Consider the following 16,250-nt stretch of genomic DNA (forward strand, 5'->3'; position numbering starts at 1 on the left):
GAACTTATCCACACATAGAGTTCAGCATTCCTAAGGCATCAAAATAGACCGTTATGCTCTATTTAGTGTTCTTAGAAGATTTAACTTGCTAGTTTAGCTTTTGGACAAAGTTTCGTCACATAAAGAAGCCAATAGACCAAGTTAAGTTCAAAATTGCAAGAAACGTGAAAAACTTGTCTATGCATAGAATTGAGCATTCCTAAGGCATCAAAATGTACCGTTATACTCTATTCAGTGTTCTTTGAAGTCTTAACTTGCTAGTTTACCTTTTGGACATTGTTTCGTTAGGTAAAGAAGCCAATAGACCAAGTTAAGTTCAAAATTGCACGAAACGTGAAAAACTTGTCCATGCATAGAATTGAGCATTCCTAAGGCATCAAAATAGACCTTTATACTCTATTTAGTGTTCTTGGAAGTCTTAACTTGCTAGTTTAGCTTTTGGGCAACATTTCGTTAGGTAAAGAAGCCAATAGACCAGGTTAAGTTCAAAATTACACGAAACGTGAAAAACTTGTCCATGCATAGAATTGAGCATTCCTAAGGCATCAAATAGACCGTTATACTCTATTTAGTGTTCTTGGAAGTCTTAACGTGCTAGTTTATCTTTTGGACATTGTTTCGTTAGGTAAAGAAGCCAATAGACCAAGTTAAGTTCAAAATTGCAAGAAACGTGAAAAAGTTGTCTATGCATAGAATTGAGCATTCCCAAGGCATCAAAATAGACAGTTATACTCTATTTAGTATTTTTAGAAGTCTTAACTTGGTAGTTTAGCTTTTGGCCAACGTTCCTTAGGTAAAGAAGCCAATAGACCAAGTTAAGTTCAATATTGCAAGAAACGTGAAAAACTTGTCTATGCATAGAATTGAGCATTCCCAAGGCATCAAAATAGACAGTTATACTCTATTTAGTGTTTTTCGAAGTCTTAACTTGCTAGTTTAGCTTTTGGGCACCGTTTCATTAGGTAAAGAAGCCAATAGACCAAGTTAAGTTCAAAATTGCACGAAACGTGAAAAACTTGTCTATGCATAAAATTGAGAATTCCTCAGGCACCAAAATAGACCATTATACTCTATTTAGTGTTCTTAGAAGTCTTAACTTGCTAGTTTATCTTTTGGACAACGTTTCGTTAGGTAAAGTAGCCAGTAGATAAAGTTAAGTTCAAAATTGCACAAAACGTGAAGAACTTATCCACGCATAGAGTTGAGCATTCCTAAGGCATCAAAATAGACCGTTATGCTCTATTTAGTGTTCTTAGAAGATTTAACTTGCTAGTTTAGTATTTGGACAACGTTTCGTCACATAAAGAAGCCAATAGACCAAGTTAAGTTCAAAATTGCAAGAAACGTGAAAAACTTGTCTATGCATAGAATTGAGCATTCCTAAGGCATCAAAATGGACCGTTATACTCTATTCATTGTTCTTTGAAGTCTTAACTTGCCAGTTTAGCTTTTGGGCAACGTTTCGTTAGGTAAAGAAGCCAATAGACCAGGTTAAGTTCAAAATTACACGAAACGTGAAAAACTTGTCCATGCATAGAATTGAGCATTCCTAAGGCATCAAATAGACCGTTATACTCTATTTAGTGTTCTTGGAAGTCTTAACGTGCTAGTTTATCTTTTGGACATTGTTTCGTTAGGTAAAGAAGCCAATAGACCAAGTTAAGTTCAAAATTGCATGAAACGTGAAAAACTTATCCACGCATAGAATTGAGCAGTCCTAAGGCATCAAAATAGACCGTTATACTCTATTGAGTGTTCTTAGAAGTCTTAACATGCTAGTTTAGGTTTTGCAAAACATTTCGTTAGGTAGAGAAGCCAATAGACTACGTTAAGTTCAAAATTACAAGAAACGTGAAAAACTTGTCTATGCATAGAATTGAGCAATCCTAAGTCATCAAAATAGACCGTTATACTCTATTGAGTGTTCTTAGAAAATTTAACTCGCTACTTTAGCTTTTGGACAACGTTTCGTTTGGCAAAGAAGCCAATAGACCAAGTTAAGTTCAAAATTGCACGAAACGTGAAAGACTTGTCCATGCATAGAATTGAGCATTCCTAAGGCATCAAATAGACCGTTATACTCTATTTAGTGTTCTTGGAACCCTTAACGTGCTAGTTTATCTTTTGGACATTGTTTTGTTAGGTAAAGAAGCTAATAGACCAAGTTAAGTTAAAAATTGCAAGAAACGTGAAAAAATTGTCTATGCATAGAGTTGAGCATTCCCAAGGCATCAAAAGAGACAGTTATATTCTCTTTAGTATTTTTAGAAGTCTTAACTTGCTAGTTTAGCTTTTGGGCAACGTTTCGTTAGGTAAAGAAGCCAACAGACCAAGTTAAGTTCAAAATTGCACGAAACGTGAAAAACTTGTCCATGCATAGAATTGAGCATTCCTAAGGCATCAAATATAACGTTATACTCTATTTAGTGTTCTTGGAAGTCTTAACGTGCTAGTTTATCTTTTGGACATTGTTTAGTTAGGTAAAGAAGCCAATAGACCAAGTTAAGTTCAAAATTGCAAGAAACGTGAAAATGTTGTCTATGCATAGAATTGAGCATTCCCAAGGCATCAAAATAGACAGTTATACTCTATTTAGTATTTTTAGAAGTCTTAACTTGGTAGTTTAGCTTTTGGCCAACGTTTCGTTAGGTAAAGAAGCCATTAGACCAAGTTAAGTTCAAAATTGCAAGAAACGTGAAAAAGTTGTCTATGCATAGAATTGAGCATTCCCAAGGCATCAAAATAGACAGCTACACTCTATTTAGTATTTTTAGAAGTCTTAACTTGGTAGTTTAGCTTTTGGGCACCGTTTCATTAGGTAAACAAGCCAATAGACCATTATACTCTATTTAGTGTTCTTAGAAGTCTTAACTTGCTAGTTTATCTTTTGGACAACGTTTCCTTTGGTAAAGTAGCCAGTAGACGAAGTTAAGTTCAAAATTGCACAAAACGTGAAGAACTTATCCACGCATAGAATTGAGCATTCCTAAGGCATCAAAATAGACCGTTATGCTCTATTTAGTGTTCTTAGAAGATTTAACTTGCTAGTTTAGCTTTTGGACAACGTTTCGTCACATAAAGAAGCCAATAGACCATGTTAAGTTCAAAATTGCAAGAAACGTGAACAACTTGTCTATGCATAGAATTGAGCATTCCTAAGGCATCAAAATGGACCGTTATACTCTATTCAGTGTTCTTTGAAGTCTTAACTTGCTATTTTACCTTTTGGACATTGTTTCGTTAGGTAAAGAAGCCAATAGACCAAGTTAAGTTCAAAATTGCACGAAACGTGAAAAAGTTGTTCATGCATATAATTGAGCATTCCTAATGCATCAAAATAGACCTTTATACTCTATTTAGTGTTCTTGGAAGTCTTAACTTGCTAGTTTAGCTCTTGGGCAACATTTCGTTAGGTAAAGAGGCCAATAGACCAGATTAAGTTCAAAATGACACGAAACGTGAAAAACTTGTCCATGCATAGAATTGAGCATTCCTAAGGCATCAAATAGACCGTTATACTCTATCGAGTGTTCTTAGAATATTTAACTCCCTAGTTTAGCTTTTGGACAACGTTTCGTTAGGTAAAGAAGCCAATAGACCAAGTTAAGTTCAAAATTGCACGAAACGTGAAAAACTTGTCCATGCATAGAATTGAGCATTCCTAATGCATCAAATAGACCGTTATACTCTATTTAGTGTTCTTGGAAGTCTTAACGTGCTAGTTTATCTTTTGGACATTGTTTCGTTAGGTAAAGAAGCCAATAGACCAAGTTAAGTTCAAAATTGCAAGAAACGTGAAAAAGTTGTCTATGCATGGAATTGAGCATTCCCAAGGCATCAAAATAGACAGTTATACTCTATTTAGTATTTTTAGAAGTCTTAACTTGGTAGTATAGCTTTTGGCCAACGTTCCTTAGGTAAAGAAGCCAATAGACCAAGTTAAGTTCAATATTGCAAGAAACGTGAAAAACTTGTCTATGCATAGAATTGAGCATTCCCAAGGCATCAAAATAGACAGTTATGCTCTATTTAGTGTTTTTCGAAGTCTTAACTTGCTAGTTTAGCTTTTGGGCACCGTTTCATTAGGTAAAGAAGCCAATAGACCAAGTTAAGTTCAAAATTGCACCAAACGTGAAAAACTTGTCTATGCATAAAATTGAGAATTCCTCAGGCACAAAAATAGACCATTATACTCTATTTAGTGTTCTTAGAAGTCTTAACTTGCTAGTTTATCTTTTGGACAACTTTTCGTTAGGTAAAGTAGCCAGTAGACAAAGTTAAGTTCAAAATTGCACAAAACGTGAAGAACTTATCCACGCATAGAGTTGAGCATTCCTAAGGCATCAAAATAGACCGTTATGCTCTATTTAGTGTTCTTAGAAGATTTAACTTGCTAGTTTAGCTTTTGGACAACGTTTCGTCACATAAAGAAGCCAATAGACCAAGTTAAGTTCAAAATTGCAAGAAACGTGAAAAACTTGTCTATGCATAGAATTGAGCATTCCTAAGGCATCAAAATGGACCGTTATACTCTATTCAGTGTTCTTTGAAGTCTTAACTTGCTAGTTTACCTTTTGTACATTGTTTCGTTAGCTAAAGAAGCCAATAGACCAAGTTAAGTTCAAAATTGCACGAAACGTGAAAAACTTGTCCATGCATAGAATTGAGCATTCCTAAGGCATCAAAATAGACCTTTATACTCTATTTAGTGTTCTTGGAAGTCTTAACTTGCTAATTTAGCTTTTGGGCAACATTTCGTTAGGTAAAGAAGCCAATAGACCAGGTTAAGTTCAAAATTACACGAAACGTGAAAAACTTGTCCATGCATAGAATTGAGCATTCCTAAGGCATCAAATAGACCGTTATACTCTATTTAGTGTTCTTGGAAGTCTTAACGTGCTAGTTTATCTTTTGGACATTGTTTCGTTAGGTAAAGAAGCCAATAGACCAAGTTAAGTTCAAAATTGCAAGAAACGTGAAAAAGTTGTCTATGCATAGAATTGAGCATTCCCAAGGCATCAAAATAGACAGTTATACTCTATTTAGTATTTTTGGAAGTCTTAACTTGCTAGTTTAGCTTTTGGGAAACGTTTCGTTAGGTAAACAAGCCAAAACACCAGGTTAAGTTCAAAATTACACGAAACGTGAAAAACTTGTCCATGCATAGAATTGAGCATTCCTAAGGCATGAAATAGACCGTTATACTCTATTTAGTGTTCTTGGAAGTCTTAACGTGCTAGTTTATCTTTTGGACATTGTTTCGTTAGGTAAAGAAGCCAATAGACCAAGTTAAGTTCAAAATTGCATGAAACGTGAAAAACTTATCCACGCATAGAATTGAGCAGTCCTAGTTTAGGTTTTGCAAAACATTTCGTTAGGTAGAGCAGCGAATAAACTACGTTAAGTTCAAAATTAAAAGAAACGTGAAAAACTTGTCTATGCATAGAATTGAGCAATCCTAAGGCATCAAAATAGACCGTTATACTCTATTGAGTGTTCTTAGAAAATTTAACTCGCTAGTTTAGCTTTTGGACAACGTTTCGTTAGGTAAAGAAGCCAATAGACCAAGTTAAGTTCAAAATTGCACGAAACGTGAACAACTTGTCTATGCATAGAATTGAGCATTCCTAAGGCATCAAAATGGACCGTTATACTCTATTCAGTGTTCTTTGAAGTCTTAACTTGCTAGTTTACCTTTTGGACATTGTTTCGTTAGGTAAAGAAGCCAATAGACCAAGTTAAGTTCAAAATTGCACGAAACGTGAAAAAGTTGTTCATGCATATAATTGAGCATTCCTAATGCATCAAAATAGACCTTTATACTCTATTTAGTGTTCTTGGAAGTCTTAACTTGCTAGTTTAGCTCTTGGGCAACATTTCGTTAGGTAAAGAGGCCAATAGACCAGATTAAGTTCAAAATGACACGAAACGTGAAAAACTTGTCCATGCATAGAATTGAGCATTCCTAAGGCATCAAATAGACCGTTATACTCTATCGAGTGTTCTTAGAATATTTAACTCCCTAGTTTAGCTTTTGGACAACGTTTCGTTAGGTAAAGAAGCCAATAGACCAAGTTAAGTTCAAAATTGCACGAAACGTGAAAAACTTGTCCATGCATAGAATTGAGCATTCCTAATGCATCAAATAGACCGTTATACTCTATTTAGTGTTCTTGGAAGTCTTAACGTGCTAGTTTATCTTTTGGACATTGTTTCGTTAGGTAAAGAAGCCAATAGACCAAGTTAAGTTCAAAATTGCAAGAAACGTGAAAAAGTTGTCTATGCATGGAATTGAGCATTCCCAAGGCATCAAAATAGACAGTTATACTCTATTTAGTATTTTTAGAAGTCTTAACTTGGTAGTATAGCTTTTGGCCAACGTTCCTTAGGTAAAGAAGCCAATAGACCAAGTTAAGTTCAATATTGCAAGAAACGTGAAAAACTTGTCTATGCATAGAATTGAGCATTCCCAAGGCATCAAAATAGACAGTTATGCTCTATTTAGTGTTTTTCGAAGTCTTAACTTGCTAGTTTAGCTTTTGGGCACCGTTTCATTAGGTAAAGAAGCCAATAGACCAAGTTAAGTTCAAAATTGCACCAAACGTGAAAAACTTGTCTATGCATAAAATTGAGAATTCCTCAGGCACAAAAATAGACCATTATACTCTATTTAGTGTTCTTAGAAGTCTTAACTTGCTAGTTTATCTTTTGGACAACTTTTCGTTAGGTAAAGTAGCCAGTAGACAAAGTTAAGTTCAAAATTGCACAAAACGTGAAGAACTTATCCACGCATAGAGTTGAGCATTCCTAAGGCATCAAAATAGACCGTTATGCTCTATTTAGTGTTCTTAGAAGATTTAACTTGCTAGTTTAGCTTTTGGACAACGTTTCGTCACATAAAGAAGCCAATAGACCAAGTTAAGTTCAAAATTGCAAGAAACGTGAAAAACTTGTCTATGCATAGAATTGAGCATTCCTAAGGCATCAAAATGGACCGTTATACTCTATTCAGTGTTCTTTGAAGTCTTAACTTGCTAGTTTACCTTTTGTACATTGTTTCGTTAGCTAAAGAAGCCAATAGACCAAGTTAAGTTCAAAATTGCACGAAACGTGAAAAACTTGTCCATGCATAGAATTGAGCATTCCTAAGGCATCAAAATAGACCTTTATACTCTATTTAGTGTTCTTGGAAGTCTTAACTTGCTAATTTAGCTTTTGGGCAACATTTCGTTAGGTAAAGAAGCCAATAGACCAGGTTAAGTTCAAAATTACACGAAACGTGAAAAACTTGTCCATGCATAGAATTGAGCATTCCTAAGGCATCAAATAGACCGTTATACTCTATTTAGTGTTCTTGGAAGTCTTAACGTGCTAGTTTATCTTTTGGACATTGTTTCGTTAGGTAAAGAAGCCAATAGACCAAGTTAAGTTCAAAATTGCAAGAAACGTGAAAAAGTTGTCTATGCATAGAATTGAGCATTCCCAAGGCATCAAAATAGACAGTTATACTCTATTTAGTATTTTTGGAAGTCTTAACTTGCTAGTTTAGCTTTTGGGAAACGTTTCGTTAGGTAAACAAGCCAAAACACCAGGTTAAGTTCAAAATTACACGAAACGTGAAAAACTTGTCCATGCATAGAATTGAGCATTCCTAAGGCATGAAATAGACCGTTATACTCTATTTAGTGTTCTTGGAAGTCTTAACGTGCTAGTTTATCTTTTGGACATTGTTTCGTTAGGTAAAGAAGCCAATAGACCAAGTTAAGTTCAAAATTGCATGAAACGTGAAAAACTTATCCACGCATAGAATTGAGCAGTCCTAGTTTAGGTTTTGCAAAACATTTCGTTAGGTAGAGCAGCCAATAAACTACGTTAAGTTCAAAATTAAAAGAAACGTGAAAAACTTGTCTATGCATAGAATTGAGCAATCCTAAGGCATCAAAATAGACCGTTATACTCTATTGAGTGTTCTTAGAAAATTTAACTCGCTAGTTTAGCTTTTGGACAACGTTTCGTTAGGTAAAGAAGCCAATAGACCAAGTTAAGTTCAAAATTGCACGAAACGTGAAAAACTTGTCCATGCATAGAATTGAGCATTCCTAAGGCATCAAATAGACCTTTATACTCTATTTAGTGTTCTTGGAACTCTTAACGTGCTAGTTTATCTTTTGGACATTGTTTTGTTAGGTAAAGAAGCTAATAGACCAAGTTAAGTTAAAAATTGCAAGAAACGTGAAAAAATTGTCTATGCATAGAATTGAGCACTCCAAAGGCATCAAAAGAGACAGTTATATTCTCTTTAGTATTTTTGGAAGTCTTAACTTGCTAGTTTAGCTTTTGGGCAACGTTTCGTTAGGTAAAGAAGCCAACAGACCAAGTTAAGTTCAAAATTGCATGAAACGTGAAAAACTTGTCCATGCATAGAATTGAGCATTCCTAAGGCATCAAATACACCGTTATACTCTATTTAGTGTTCTTGGAAGTCTTAACGTGCTAGTTTATCTTTTGGACATTGTTTTGTTAGGTAAAGAAGCCAATAGACCAAGTTAAGTTCAAAATTGCATGAAACGTGAAAAACTTATCCATGCATAGAATTGAGCAGTCCTAAGGCATCAAAATAGACCGTTATACTCTATTGAGTGTTCTTAGAAGTCTTAACATGCTAGTTTAGGTTTTGCAAAACATTTCGTTAGGTAGAGAAGCCAATAGACTACGTTAAGTTCAAAATTACAAGAAACGTGAAAAACTTGTCTATGCATAGAATTGAGCAATCCAAAGGCATCAAAATAGACCGTTATACTCTATTGAGTGTTCTTAGAAAATTTAACTCGCTAGTTTAGCTTTTGGACAACGTTTCGTTAGGTAAAGAAGCCAATAGACCAAGTTAAGTTCAAAATTGCACGAAACGTGAAAAACTTGTCCATGCATAGAATTGAGCATTCCTAAGGCATCAAATAGACCGTTATACTCTATTGAGTGTTCTTAGAATATTTAACTCGCTAGTTTAGCTTTTGGACAACGTTTCGTTAGGTAAAGAAGCCAATAGACCAAGTTAAGTTCAAAATTGCACGAAACGTGAAAAACTTGTCCATGCATAGAATTGAGCATTCCTAAGGCATCAAATAGACCGTTATACTCTATTTAGTGTTCTTGGAAGTCTTAACGTGCTAGTTTATCTTTTGGACATTGTTTCGTTAGGTAAAGAAGCCAATAGACCAAGTTAAGTTCAAAATTGCAAGAAACGTGAAAAAATTGTCTATGCATGGAATTGAGCATTCCCAAGGCATCAAAATAGACAGTTATACTCTATTTAGTATTTTTAGAAGTCTTAACTTGGTAGTATAGCTTTTGGCCAACGTTCCTTAGCTAAAGAAGCCAATAGACCAAGTTAAGTTCAATATTGCAAGAAACGTGAAAAACTTGTCTATTCGTAGAATTGAGCATTCCCAAGGCATCAAAATAGACAGTTATGCTCTATTTAGTGTTTTTCGAAGTCTTAACTTGCTAGTTTAGCTTTTGGGTACCGTTTCATTAGGTAAAGAAGCCAATAGACCAAGTTAAGTTCAAAATTGCACCAAACGTGAAAAACTTGTCTATGCATAAAATTGAGAATTCCTCAGGCACCAAAATAGACCATTATACTCTATTTAGTGTTCTTAGAAGTCTTAACTTGCTAGTTTATCTTTTGGACAACGTTTCGTTAGGTAAAGTAGCCAGTAGACAAAGTTAAGTTCAAAATTGCACAAAACGTGAAGAACTTATCCACGCATAGAGTTGAGCATTCCTAAGGCATCAAAATAGACCGTTATGCTCTATTTAGTGTTCTTAGAAGATTTAACTTGCTAGTTTAGCTTTTGGACAACGTTTCGTCACATAAAGAAGCCAATAGACCAAGTTAAGTTCAAAATTGCAAGAAACGTGAAAAACTTGTCTATGCATAGAATTGAGCATTCCTAAGGCATCAAAATGGACCGTTATACTCTATTCAGTGTTCTTTGAAGTCTTAACTTGCTAGTTTACCTTTTGTACATTGTTTCGTTAGGTAAAGAAGCCAATAGACCAAGTTAAGTTCAAAATTGCACGAAACGTGAAAAACTTGTCCATGCATAGAATTGAGCATTCCTAAGGCATCAAAATAGACCTTTATACTCTATTTAGTGTTCTTGGAAGTCTTAACTTGCTAATTTAGCTTTTGGGCAACATTTCGTTAGGTAAAGAAGCCAATGGACCAGGTTAAGTTCAAAATTACACGAAACGTGAAAAACTTGTCCATGCATAGAATTGAGCATTCCTAAGGCATCAAATAGACCGTTATACTCTATTTAGTGTTCTTGGAAGTTTTAACGTGCTAGTTTATCTTTTGGACATTGTTTCGTTAGGTAAAGAAGCCAATAGACCAAGTTAAGTTCAAAATTGCAAGAAACGTGAAAAAGTTGTCTATGCATAGAATTGAGCATTCCCAAGGCATCAAAATAGATAGTTATACTCTATTTAGTATTTTTAGAAGTCTTAACTTGCTAGTTTAGCTTTTGGGCAACGTTTCGTTAGGTAAAGAAGCCAAAACACCAGGTTAAGTTCAAAATTACACGAAACGTGAAAAACTTGTCCATGCATAGAATTGAGCATTCCTAAGGCATGAAATAGACCGTTATACTCTATTTAGTGTTCTTGAAAGTCTTAACGTGCTAGTTTATCTTTTGGACATTGTTTCGTTAGGTAAAGAAGCCAATAGACCAAGTTAAGTTCAAAATTGCATGAAACGTGAAAAACTTATCCACGCATAGAATTGAGCAGTCCTAATGCATCAAAATAGACCGTTATACTCTATTGAGTGTTCTTAGAAGTCTTAACATGCTAGTTTAGGTTTTGCAAAACATTTCGTTAGGTAGAGAAGCCAATAGACTACGTTAAGTTCAAAATTACAAGAAACGTGAAAAACTTGTCTATGCATAGAATTGAGCAATCCTAAGGTATCAAAATAGACCGTTATACTCTATTGAGTGTTCTTAGAAAATTTAACTCGCTAGTTTAGCTTTTGGACAACGTTTCGTTAGGTAAAGAAGCCAATAGACCAAGTTAAGTTCAAAATTGCACGAAACGTGAAAAACTTGTCCATGCATAGAATTGAGCATTCCTAAGGCATCAAATAGACCTTTATACTCTATTTAGTGTTCTTGGAAGTCTTAACGTGCTAGTTTATCTTTTGGACATTGTTTAGTTAGGTAAAGAAGCCAATAGACGAAGTTAAGTTCAAAATTGCAAGAAACGTGAAAATGTTGTCTATGCATAGAATTGAGCATTCCCAAGGCATCAAAATAGACAGTTATACTCTATTTAGTATTTTCAGAAGTCTTAACTTGGTAGTTTAGCTTTTGGCCAACGTTTCGTTAGGTAAAGAAGTCAATAGACCAAGTTAAGTTCAAAATTGCAAGAAACATGAAAAACTTGTCTATGCATAGAATTGAGCATTCCCAAGGCATCAAAATAGACAGTTATACTCTATTTAGTATTTTTAGAAGTCTTAACTTGGTAGTTTAGCTTTTGGCCAACGTTTCGTTAGGTAAAGAAGCCAATAGACCAAGTTAAGTTCAATATTGCAAGAAACGTGAAAAACTTGTCTATGCATAGAATTGAGCATTCCCAAGGCATCAAAATTGACAGTTATACTCTATTTAGTGTTCTTAGAAGTCTTAACTTGCTACTTTTGCTTTTGGGCACCGTTTCATTAGGTAAACAAGCCAATAGACCAAGTTAAGTTCCAAAATTGCACCAAACGTGAAAAACTTGTCTATGCATAAAATTGAGAATTCCTCAGGCACCAAAATAGACCATTATACTCTATTTAGTGTTTTTAGAAGTCTTAACTTGCTAGTTTATCTTTTGGACAACGTTTCGTTTGGTAAAGTAGCCAGTAGACGAAGTTAAGTTCAAAATTGCACAAAACGTGAAGAACTTATCCACGCATGGAATTGAGCATTCCTAAGGCATCAAAATAGACTTTTATGCTCTATTTAGTGTTCTTAGAAGATTTAACTTGCTAGTTTAGCTTTTGGACAACGTTTCTTCACATAAAGAAGCCAATAAACCATGTTAAGTTCAAAATTGCAAGAAACGTGAACAACTTGTCTATGCATAGAATTGAGCATTCCTAAGGCATCAAAATGGACCGTTATACTCTATTCAGTGTTCTTTGAAGTCTTAACTTGCTAGTTTACCTTTTGGACATTGTTTCGTTAGGTAAAGAAGCCAATAGACCAAGTTAAGTTCAAAATTGCACGTAACGTGAAACACTTGTCCATGCATAGAATTGAGCATTCCTAAGGCATCAAAATAGACCTTTATACTCTATTCAGTGTTCTTTGAAGTCTTAACTTGCTAGTTTACCTTTTGGACATTCTTTCGTTAGGTAAAGAAGCCAATAGACCTAGTTAAGTTCAAAATTGCACGAAACGTGAAAAACTTGTCCATGCATAGAATTGAGCATTCCTAACGCATCAAAATAGACCTTTATACTCTATTTAGTGTTCTTGGAAGTCTTAACTTGCTAGTTTAGCTTTTGGGCAACATTTCGTTAGGTAAAGAAGCCAATAGACCAGGTTAAGTTCAAAATTACACGAAACGTGAAAAACTTTTCCATGCATAGAATTGAGCATTCCTAAGGCATCAAATAGACTGTTATACTCTATTTAGTGTTCTTGGAAGTCTTAACGTGCTAGTTTATCTTTTGGACATTGTTTAGTTAGGTAAAGAAGCCAATAGACCAAGTTAAGTTCAAAATTGCAAGAAATGTGAAAATGTTGTCTATGCATAGAATTGAGCATTCCCAAGGCATCAAAATAGAGAGTTATACTCTATTTAGTATTTTTAGAAGTCTTAACTTGGTAGTTCAGCTTTTGGCCAACGTTTCGTTAGGTAAAGAAGCCAATAGACCAAGTTAAGTTCAAAATTGCAAGAAACGTGAAAAAATTGTCTATGCATAGAATTGAGCATTCCTAAGGCATCAAAATAGACAGTTATACTCTATTTAGTATTTTTGGAAGTCTTAACTTGGTAGTTTAGCTTTTGGCCAACGTTTCGTTAGGTAAAGAAGCCAATAGACCAAGTTAAGTTCAATATTGCAAGAAACGTGAAAAACTTGTCTATGCATAGAATTTAGCACTCCCAAGGCATCAAAATTGACAGTTATACTCTATTTAGTGTTTTCGAAGTCTTAACTTGCTAGTTTAGCTTTTGGGCACCGTTTCATTAGGTAAACAAGCCAATAGACCAAGTTAAGTTCAAAATTGCACCAAACGTGAAAAACTTGTCTATGCATAAAACTGAGAATTCCTCAGGCACCAAAATAGACCATTATACTCTATTTAGTGTTCTTAGAAGTCTTAACTTGCTAGTTTATCTTTTGGACAACGTTTCGTTTGGTAAAGTAGCTAGTAGACGAAGTTAAGTTCAAAATTGCACAAAACGTGAAGAACTTATCCACGCATAGAATTGAGCATTCCTAAGGCATCAAAATAGACCGTTATGCTCTATTTAATGTTCTTAGAAGATTTAACTTGCTAGTTTAGCTTTTGGACAACGTTTCGTCACATAAAGAAGCCAATAAACCATGTTAAGTTCAAAATTGCAAGAAACGTGAACAACTTGTCTATGCATAGAATTGAGCATTCCTAAGGCATCAAAATGGACCGTTATACTCTATTCAGTGTTCTTTGAAGTCTTAACTTGCTAGTTTACCTTTTGGACATTGTTTCGTTAGGTAAAGAAGCCAATAGACCAAGTTAAGTTCAAAATTGCACGAAACGTGAAACACTTGTCCATGCATAGAATTGAGCATTCCTAAGGCATCAAAATAGACCTTTATACTCTATTTAGTGTTCTTGGAAGGTTTAACTGGCTAGTTTAGCTTTTGGGCAACATTTCGTTAGGTAAAGAAGCCAATAGACCAGGTTAAGTTCAAAATTAAACGAAACGTGAAAAACTTGTCCATGCATAGAATTGAGCATTCCTATGGCATCAAATAGACCGTTATACTCTTTTTAGTGTTCTTTGAAGTCTTAACGTGCTAGTTTATCTTTTGGACATTGTTTAGTTAGGTAAAGAAGCCAATAGACCACGTTAAGTTCAAAATTGCAAGAAACGTGAAAATGTTGTCTATGCATAGAATTGAGCATTCCCAAGGCATCAAAATAGACAGTTATACTCTATTTAGTATTTTTCGAAGTCTTAACTTGGTAGTTTAGCTTTTGGCCAACGTTTCGTTAGGTAAAGAAGCCAATAGACCAAGTTAAGTTCAAAATTGCAATAAACGTGAAAAAGTTGTCTATGCATAGAATTGAGCATTCCCAAGGCATCAAAATAGACAGCTATACTCTATTTAGTATTTTTAGAAGTCTTAACTTGGTAGTTTAGCTTTTGGCCAACGTTTCGTTAGGTAAAGAAGCCAACAGACCAAGTTAAGTTCAATATTGCAAGAAACGTGAAAAACTTGTCTATGCATAGAATTGAGCATTCCCAAGGCAACAAAATTGACAGTTATACTCTATTTAGTGTTTTTCGAAGTCTTAACTTGCTAGTTTAGCTTTTGGGCACCGTTTCATTAGGTAAACAAGCCAATAGACCAAGTTAAGTTCAAAATTGCACCAAACGTGAAAAACTTGTCTATGCATAAAATTGAGAATTCCTCAGGCACCAAAATAGACCATTATACTCTATTTAGTGTACTTAGAAGTCTTAACTTGCTAGTTTATCTTTTGGACAACGTTTCGTTTGGTAAAGTAGCCAGTAGACGAAGTTAAGTTCAAAATTGCACAAAACGTGAAGAACTTATCCACGCATAGAATTGAGCATTCCTAAGGCATCAAAATAGACCGTTATGCTCTATTTAGTGTTCCTAGAAGATTTAACTTGCTAGTTTAGCTTTTGGACAACGTTTCGTTACATAAAGAAGCCAATAGACCATGTTAAGTTCAAAATTGCAAGAAATGTGAACAACTTGTCTATGCATAGAATTGAGCATTCCTAAGGCATCAAAATGGACCGTTATACTCTATTCAGTGTTCTTTGAAGTCTTAACTTGCTAGTTTACCTTTTGGACATTGTTTCGTTAGGTAAAGAAGCCAATAGACCAAGTTAAGTTCAAAATTGCACGAAACGTGAAAAACTTGTCCATGCATAGAATTGAGCATTCCTAAGGCATCAAAATCGACCTTTACACTCTATTTAGTGTTCTTGGAAGTCTTAACTTGCTAGTTTAGCTTTTGGGCAACATTTCGTTAGGTAAAGAAGCCAATAGACCAGGTTAAGTTCAAAATTACACGAAACGTGAAAAACTTGTCCATGCATAGAATTGAGCATTCCTAAGGCATCAAATAGACCGTTATACTCTATTTAGTGTTCTTGGAAGTCTTAACGTGCTAGTTTATCTTTTGGACATTGTTTCGTTAGGTAAAGAAGCCAATAGACCAAGTTAAGTTCAAAATTGCATTAAAAGTGAAAAACTTGTCCATGCATAGAATTGAGCATTCCTAAGGCATCAAATAGACCGTTATACTCTATTTAGTGTTCTTGGAAGTCTTAATGTGCTAGTTTATCTTTTGGACATTGTTTCGTTAGGTAAAGAAGCCAATAGACCAAGTTAAGTTCAAAATTGCATTAAACGTGAAAAACCTATCCACGCATAGAATTGAGCAGTACTAAGGCATCAAAATAGACCGTTATACTCTATTGAGTGTTCTTAGAAGTCTTAACATGCTAGTTTAGCTTTTGCAAAACATTTCGTTAGGTAGAGAAGCCAATAGACTACGTTAAGTTCAAAATTACAAGAAACGTGAAAAACTTGTCTATGCATAGAATTGAGCATTCCTAAGGCATCAAAATAGACCGTTATACTCAATTGAGTGTTCTTAGAAAATTTAACTCGCTAGTTTAGCTTTTGGACAACGTTTCGTTAGGTAAAGAAGCCAATAGACCAAGTTAAGTTCAAAATTGCACGAAACGTGAAAAACTTGTCCATGCATAGAATTGAGCATTCGTAAGGCATCAAATAGACCGTTATACTCTATTTAGTGTTCTTGGAACTCTTAACGTGCTAGTTTATCTTTTGGACATTCTTTTGTTAGGTAAAGAAGCTAATAGACCAAGTTAAGTTAAAAATTTCAAGAAACTTGAAAAACTTGTCTATGCATAGAATTGAGCATTCCCAAGGCATCAAAAGAGACAGTTATATTCTCTTTAGTATTTTTAGAAGTCTT

This window comes from Tripterygium wilfordii, chromosome 12 (genome assembly GCF_013401445.1).
Source record: "Tripterygium wilfordii isolate XIE 37 chromosome 12, ASM1340144v1, whole genome shotgun sequence".
NCBI classification, from domain to species: Eukaryota; Viridiplantae; Streptophyta; class Magnoliopsida; order Celastrales; family Celastraceae; genus Tripterygium; species Tripterygium wilfordii.